This window comes from Bos grunniens, chromosome 27 (genome assembly GCF_055505025.1).
Source record: "Bos grunniens cultivar Pamir isolate PY7600 chromosome 27, Bosgru_T2T1.0, whole genome shotgun sequence".
NCBI lineage: Eukaryota > Metazoa > Chordata > Mammalia > Artiodactyla > Bovidae > Bos > Bos grunniens.
Genome location: NC_141191.1, coordinates 9,527,022 through 9,536,172, shown reverse-complemented (window position 1 = coordinate 9,536,172; position 9,151 = coordinate 9,527,022).

The window sequence follows — 9,151 nt, the reverse complement described above, 5'->3', positions numbered from 1 at the left end:
TAGAACAGTCTTATGGACTCTGTGGGAGAGGGAGAGGGTGGGAAGATTTGGGAGAGTGACATTGAAACATGTAGAATATCATGTAAGAAACGAGTTGCCAGTCCAGGTTCGATGCGCGATACTGGATGCTTGGGGCTAGTGCACTGGGACGACCCAGAGGGATGGTGTGGGGAGGGAGGAGGGAGGAGGGTTCAGGATGGGGAACACATGTATGCCTGTGGCGGATTCATTTTGATATTTGGCAAAACTAATACAATTATGTAAAGTTTAAAAATAAAATAAAATTTAAAAGAAAAAAAAAAAGAAAGAAAGGGACTAAGACTTTAACATGTTTAACTAAATCCAACAACTTGCTTTTAAACCTAATAGCAGGCCCTGTAAGTTGTTCTTTCCATTCCATTTCCCTCTTCCCTTGATTTTTAATGCCACATGCTTGTCATTCAAGACAATGTACTCTTTTTAAAACCGTCATAGACTACTTGGCATGCTGAGGAACTATGAGAGAAGGCAAAGGAATTAAATTCAGTTTACAGATCAGCCAAACTGCCCCATAATTTTTGTGCCTTGGTGCCATGAGAAAGCTAGGAGTGTGAAGTCACAAGGCCATGTTTCCCATCTCAGTTTAAGTAGTCTTTAGCAAGTCATTCACCTTCGTAGTACCTCAGTTTCCTCATCTCTAAAATGAAAGTAAGAGTAGTACCCTTCTCAGCTGTATGTTGTGACAGTTAATATTGAAAGCATTTGCTCTTGGAACATAGTAAGTGCTCAATAAACTGTAGCTAATGTGAAGTTTACATGATGATTACATATAGACCCATATTGGAAGAGAAACCGTGGGCTCAACTGTAAACTTTATCACTTCCCATCTGTCAGCATAGTGGAGTGGGAACAATCTTCCATATTAATGTAGGCACCTGGATATCTAAAGAAAAAGCCAGAAACTTCCCCAGAAAATAGTACCAGAACACAATAATATGTGAAAAAAAAAGTGCTATCGAACCTCAAAAATTCTCTGACTTACAAGGTGGCCAAAATTATTTTGAGCTACTAAATCATTAAACAGTGGTTTGAGTAACAGAGAATTCAAATGAAACTGCCATAATAAATTAATTTTAAAACTTCCAGATTAGCTATCCTTGAGTAAAGTCTTTTCTACCATCTCTCTACACACTCCCTCTACAAATCTAATCTAAGTTTTCCTTTTATATCTTTCAGCATCAATGTATTTATGATGCTTATGCTATTTACTGGAGAAGGCAATGGCACTCCACTCCAGTACTCTTACCTGGAAAATCCCATGGATGGAGGAGCCTGGTAGGCTGTAGTCCATGGGATCTCGAAGAGTCGGACACGACTGAGCGACTTCACTTTCACTTTTCACTTTCATGCACTGGAGAAGGAAATGGCAACCCACTCCAGTGTTCTTGCCTGGAGAATCCCAGGGACAGGGGAGCCTGGTGAGCTGTCATCTATGGGGTCCCACAGAGTTGGACACAACTGAAGTGACTTAGCAGCAGCATGCTGTTTACACTGATGCTTTGGTGATACTCTGATTTTTATTTCTTCTTTTCTGTGTTAAATAAGCCATGAAGGCAAGAATATTTATTCTGCTCACCACTATTTTCCTCATTCCTATTACCAAAGGCAGCTTTTGCAAAAAATATCTTCAATTTCACTAGTTATTTCACCCTCAATGCCCAATCTTTTATTCAGCCCATACATTTAAAATTTCATGTTAAATGTTGCAGTTTTCTTTTCCAGATTTCCATTTTTTTTATGTATATTCCACTTTTCCTATTATTTGATCATATTCTTCTCTAAATCCTTGAGCATATGTGTAAAAACCATTTTAAAGACACTGGACGACCCAGAGGGATGGTATGGGGAGAAAGGAAGGAGGAGGGTTCAGGATGGGGAACACGTGTATACCTGTGGTGGATTCATGTTAATATATGGCAAAACCAACACAATATTGTAAAGTTAAAAAAAAAACTAGCCAAGAAAAAAGAATAAATATATGTATATAAACAAACAAACAAAAAAAATATATATATATATAAACAAACAAAAAAATAATAAAGTCCTTGTTTCGTTGTCATCTCCAGACCTATTTATACTGATTCATTAATTCTACAGGTTATGATTCATATTTCTCTTCTTCCCATTTTTAAATTCAAATTTTTCTTCTTGGAAATTTTTTTGTTTGGTGGTTCAGTTCAGTTCAGTTCAGTCACTCAGTTATGTCTGACTCTTTGTGACCCCATGAATCGCAGTATGCCAGGCCTCCCTGTCCATCACCATCTCCCAGAGTTCACTCAAACTCATGTCCATTGAGTCGGTGATGCCATCCCGCCATCTCATCCTCTGTTGTCCCCTTCTTCTCCTGCCCCCAATCCCTCCCAGCATCAGAGTCTTTTCCAATGAGGCAACTCTTCGCATGAGGTGGCCAAAGTACTGGAGTTTCAGCTTTAGCATCATTCCTTCCAAAGAAATCCCAGGGCCGATCTCCTTCAGAGTGGACTGGTTGGATGTCCTTGCAGTCCAGGGGACTCTCAAGAGTCTTCTCCAACACCACAGTTCAAAAGCATCGATTCTTCAGTGCTCAGCTTTCTTCACAATCCAACTCTCACATCCATACATGACCACTGGAAAAACCATAGCCTTGACTAGACAGACCTTTGTTGGCAAAGTAATGTCTCTGCTTTTGAATATGCTATCTAGGTTGGTCATAACTTTTCTTCCAAGGAGTAAGCGTCTTTTAATTTCATGGCTGCAGTCACCATATGCAGTGATTTTGTTAGGTAGCATTAATAAAGTGATATTGATGTTCTGAATATGCTTTGTTTGTTTTCTTTTAGAGTGTAGAGTTTTGTTTTCCTGGCAGACAAGTGTCTTTCAGCAGAAAGGAGCAATTATAGGGCTCATCTGATGCGTTCCTGTGTTGTCAGGAATCACAGTCCTGTGCTGCCCATTGCCCAATATCTAAAAACAGACTTTTTCCTATATGTTCTCTGTTTCTGTAATAACTTATGGTGAGAGGGCAAATCCTGTACCAGTTACTCCACCATGATTGGAAGCAAAATTCCTAAATACATGATTGAGTTATGATCTAGCTAAATAAAACCAATCCAGTAGTCTTGAAGATATTCTTTCAAAACTATTTTTCATCTATGTAGACATAAGAAGTAAAAGTTCCATTGGTTCTTTCTTGTGACTTTTTATTTACCCAGCTCTTTGGCAACTGGGACATAATGGTTACGGACATCTCTTTGAAGTCAGAGTACTTTGGAGAACGCACTGCAATGTTATGTGACAAAGGGCATGGACATGGCAGTGTGAAGAATAAAACCATTATGGCCATCAGTCCCCCATAGCAGAGCTCAGCTCATTGAAGGAAGAAGAGGGCACATTGTCAACTGGTGAAAATAGAATAAAATTTTACCAGCAAGAAAAGAGAAATACAAGTGAGACATTTAGCTGTTACAGAAAAATAAACAAAATTCATTTCTTGGACATTTTCATATGAATATGAAAGATATACCTGTTCCTATTGGATGGGTATAACTATGTCTATAGAGTAAGTCAGTAAAGAGCATGGGCTGTAAGGTCAGACTGCCTGGTTTCAAATTCAAGATCAGCAACTTACTGCTTGTGTAGCATGGAGAACTTAAAATATTTAATCTTTTAAACTACAGTCTTATTACCTAAATGGATAATAGGGTAGTTATCTGAATGGACAATGGTGAGAAGTAACTTCAAGAAAGTTTATAAAATGTTTATTTCCATGTACATAACATTATAGGCCAGGATTCAGAAAACTTTTCATATAAAGGAGCGGAGAGTATATATTTTAGACTTTGACAGCCATATGGTCTCTGTTGCAACTATTTAATTCTACTGCTGTAATGTGAAAATACTCATGGATAAAATACAAGTGAATGGGCATGACTGTTTTTCAATAAAGCTTTATTTACAAAAACAGGTAGTGGTCCATATTCGGCCTTTGGCCCATGATTTGCCAACCATTGCAAATTATAATAAGTGGATCTATCATCTTAAACTCGATTTTAAATCCTTGGCAGTCAGGAACCACATCCTTATTTTGTTGTATTTTTATGTCTCCTAGACAGTGCCTGATTTAACATAGGTGCTTATTCAATGATTTTTTTTCATATAATTATTTATTGAACTCCTACCAAGCACCAAAGCATCAGTAAAATGCCTGCTCCTATTCTGAGCTTTTCTATTCAAGGAAGCAAGATGGAAATTCTACCTGAAGAGTTAGAAAGGACAGAGTCCATTCTAGTATAAACAATCCCGCGAACAAGCTTGTTTTCTTCCAGCATTTGGATCACTTATGTTTCCTTTGCACCTTGCAGAAGTAGTTAACTTATTCCCCGTGCCACCAGGCCATGTTTTAAATCCTCATTATCTGGCCCCATTCTCTAGACAGGACATTGCAAGTTTCCTTGTGTGATCACTTCACTTTGAACCTAATGGAAGGGTGGGTTCAGTTTCTGATCCTCCAAGGGTTTGAGCCAGGACACTTTGTGTAACTCTGCTGCGTTGGTGATGAGGGAAGCAATGTATAATGTTTGATGAGGAGGATATCCTGTTCCCACCCTGTCCCCTGTCCCCGCCTTCGCAGGCAGCTCTGTTCGCCTCAACAAATACACCCTGCTGAGGTTTATGTCCTGAGGTTCATCCTTTATCTCAGGGTTCTATTACCTTCACCACAATATGTTAGCATGGTAGAAAGTCATTTTCATCTCTAATGCTTTTTACAGATAAAATAAGGCAATTATAGCATTATAAAATGTTCAGTTTTACTCACATTAAGAGACACAGGGAGTCATTGCAAAACACCAAATTAATTCCATTGTATCCTTGCCAATAAAGCAAAGATATTTAGACTCATAAATTTGTCGTGCACGTTCCTTTGGGAGGGGGGGAATCTAAATAGCTACATCACAAACACTGAAAGCCCTATCCCAGAATCTCTAAGTGTGTTTGTGTATATGCTTGTGCATGAAAGAGAGAGAAACTATTACCTAAACACACTTAAAAACCACTACATCTTAACTCAGGCAGGGTTGGCACCACTTAACTGGCTTTGGTCATGTGGTTAAAATGACTACTTAGCTGTGTTTAAAATCAGAGCTTCCTATGTTGGCTGCTCATGCAGATTCCGCCTAGAGAAGCAAAAACAATGACCCGATAGCTGAGACAAGACGTTAGGGATGGGTGTTGATGAAAAGATTTCCTTGTATTATTTTCATTAGATTTCCTGCTTGCCTCATCAATGCTTCATACACTGGGTGCCAAAAAGTAGAGATTATTTTATGGAGCATCTTGTGAAATTATTTCCTGTAAAATTTGATGATCTTCGCCTTAGTGATATAACAGAGCATGGTCTTTTCTGCAATTAGAGACAAATGAGCCGGGATGTGCGTAATCACAAAATGCCCTAGGGACACTCGCTTGAGGCAAGCTTAGATAAGCTCATGTCCATCTGTGGTCATTGCCTTCCAAGTTCAAGCATGATGCCACCCACCACTGTGTTGATAGTCCTGCTATCAGTGTTCCAAAAGATAGTCATCTTTGCTCCGCTATGTGAAAAGGATATATCTCTACTTTTTATTAGTAGCCCCTATCATCAAGTTCTGTGTGTTTCTCCTTTGGCCTAATCCTGACACCCAAGCGGCCCCATTTCACTCTATCTTGAGGTTTCTCAACGACAGCATTTTTGACATTTGAGCTCGATAACTCTTTGTTAAAGAACTCTTTGTTAAAGAAAACTGCTGCTGCTGCTGCTGCTACTAAGTCACTTCAGTCATGTTCAACTCTGTGTGATCCCAAAGACAGCAGCCCACCAGGCTCCTCCATCCCTGGGATTCTCCAGGCAAGAACACTGGAGCGGGTTGCCATTTCCTTCTCCAATGCATGCATGCTAAGTCCCTTCAGTCGTATACGACTCTGTGTGATCCCATAGACGGCAGGCCACCAGGCTCCTCTGTCCACAGGATTCTCTAGGCAAGAATACTGGAGAGGGTTGCCATTTTCTTCTCCAAAAGAAAGCTGAGTGCCAAAGAATTGATACTTTTGAACTGTGGTGTTGGAGAAGACTCTTGAGAGTCCCTTGGACTACAAGGAGATCCAACCAGTCCATCCTAAAGGAAATCAGCCCTTAATATTCATTAGAAGGACTGATGCTGAAGCTGAAACTCTAATATTTTGGCCACCTGATGGCAAAGAACTGACTGATTGCAAAAGATGCTGATGCTGGGAAAGACTGAAGGCAGGAGGAGAAGGGGATTACAGAGGATAAGATGGTTGGATGGCATCACCAACTCAATGGACATGAGTTTGAGTAAGCTCCGGGAGTTGGTGATGGACAGGGAGGCCTGGCATGCTGCAGTCCGTGGGGTTGCAGAGTCAGACATGACTGAGTGACTGAACTGAACTCTTTGTTGGAAGTAGCAGTAGTTGTCCGGTGTAGAATATTTAGCAGCATCCCTGGCTTCCAACCACTAAGTGCCAGTAGCTCATCCCCACTCCCATCCCAAGTTGTGACAATCAGAAATATCTCCAAGTATTACCAAAGTTCCCCTGGGCATGCCAGGCACAAAATTATACCCTTTTGAGAAGTTATCGCTATATACGGAGTTGATTTTTCTACCAGTGGTTTCTATAACCATGTAAATTCTGACACAGTTTATCCTTTATTTTATCCCTAAATAAGCATTTATCTCAATAAACATCTTAAAGATAAGGGATGGAGATCCAAAGCGATAGATTCAATTAGCCAAGATGACATAGCTCACTGATGATAAAGCCAAAGCTGGACCTCATTCCATCAAAATGCTGCTTCTCACACCCCCTGTTCCTGTGGGCTCCATCACAGAAGGCAGCCAGTAAAGAGGTATAACATCTGCTCTGTGCTACACCAAAGTCATGGTTAAGTAGCTAAGTCAATTGGTTACCCGTTCATTCACTAATTCTAGCTAGCTCTGACTAATCCATTGTTAAAACTCTATTGGTTTCTTGGTTTTGCTATTATTGGTCTTTTTTGTTTTTTGAAGTGAAGGTGAAAGTCCCTCAGTCGTGTCCAACTCTTTGCGACACCATGGACTATATAGTCCATGGAATTCTCCAGGCCAGAATACTGGAGTGTATAGTCTTTCCCTTCTCCAGGGGATCTTCCCAACCCAGAGATCGAACCCAGGTCTCCCGCATTTCAGGAGGATTCTTTACCAGCTGCATTATCTTCTTTTATATTTTTCACTTATCTGTCCAATTTCTTCACCTTGTCTTTTATTTATTGGGACACAAGAAGTAAAATAATTTAAATTCCCCGTGTATCTCTTTCTACTGCCATGTAAATCTGCTTGCAAACACATGAGATGGTGAGATGATATGAGACAGTGGGGCTGCACCTAACCAGAATGTCAGCGCTTGCATGGGGTCAAAAGAAGCAGAATGTGATCAAATCAATCCATTAATCTTAGAATTAATCAACTATTATTTATTTAACAGGGTTTCAAATCATCCCAAACTTCAAACCTGGTCACACTGTTGTTGGAAATCCTTAAGACTACTCCCATTGGCATGAACTTCTCTTCATCATCTGATTTCTTCTTATTTCTCCAACATTAGCAATAACTCCCCTTGCCCTCACCATTCCTAGGCTGTTAACTCCTAGCAAAGTACATCTTAGATTGCTAGTCTTTCTGAGAAATAACCCTTCAACCACATCCCATCAACCTGAGCTTAGACATAAGATGTGAGTTTAAACACTCCTGTTGCAACTGTATAGTTAATGGCGTCTCACAAATGGGAAGCTCTTTGAAGACGTGAGCTACCCACCCTATGAGGGAAGCTGCAACCCTCATCCCCCACTACCACTTTCATATATTTGTGGATTAATTTAATTACTAAGTGAATGTATAAATAAATGAATTAACAAATGTGCAGCTACTTGAAGCAGAAACCAAGTTAAGGATTTAGCCTTGAGACTAGTTAGAAATAGACATACAGTTCTTCCTGACAAGGAGAAGTCTCTGGGAAGGAAAACAAACAGTTGTAGGAAGAATCTAACTCAGGAATGCAGCCCAGTTCTTAAGACCATAGTAAGTAATATGTTAGTAGCCAGTAACTCAGTGGATGTTTATGAATTAATTAAGTAAGGCACCATTCAGGTTAAAATAGAAACTAGAAATGGTATCAGTATAGTCCCTGGGTTGGGAAGATGCCCTGGAGAAGGGCATGGCAACCCACTCCAGTATATATAAAATAAGTCATTAATGTTCTGTAAGAAACTAGACACTAACTCTACCTTTATTTAAATTATGTTAGCATCTTTGGTTTCTATGTTCAATTGTTTATTGGTATCTATGTAATTATTTTGGAGAAGGCAATGGCAACCCACTCCAGTGTTCTTGCCTGGAGAATCCCAGGGACCGCAGAGCCTGGTGGGCTGCTGTCTATGGGGTCCCACAGAGTCGGGCACGACGGAAGCAACTTAGCAGCAGCAGCAGGTATTTAATTAGCTGCTTGTTTAATGAAGCCATTTATTACTGCCCAGATAGCCATAATCAAGGGTATAATGCAAATAAAGTATGAAAAGGATTAAAATAAATTCATCAGCCAAATATGAGCTCCTCCTGTACAATGGAGAGATTTATTATTTCAGGTCTGGTATTGAGGTTAGCCTGATTGACTTTTTGGCTCTGAATCAACAATCTATTATCTCATTTTGAGATAAAATCTGGTGAGTGAGAGCCATATCATTTGTTTTGCAGGCATAATCAAGGAGAGGTAACCTACCATGGCACCTGGCAAAACAAATTACTGCAGCAAGATTCAACATACTGTAGTTTTTAATCATTAAACTTCATACTAATTTTCTGCACTGTTTCAGGTTTTAAGGAGAACTAGAGTTTCGGATTGTTCATGTTATTTAGACAGAAAGTGGTTTCTTTTACATTATGACTTACCCCATCAAACCACAGTGTTTTGGAAAACACTTATGAATTTCAGGAGAAAAAGAATTACTCTCTTCTCTTTGTTTTTTTCCCAAAATAATTTTTAGAAGGAGATATACAGATAAGAATAATTAAAATATTTACACAGTTTTAGAAAACTCAAACAT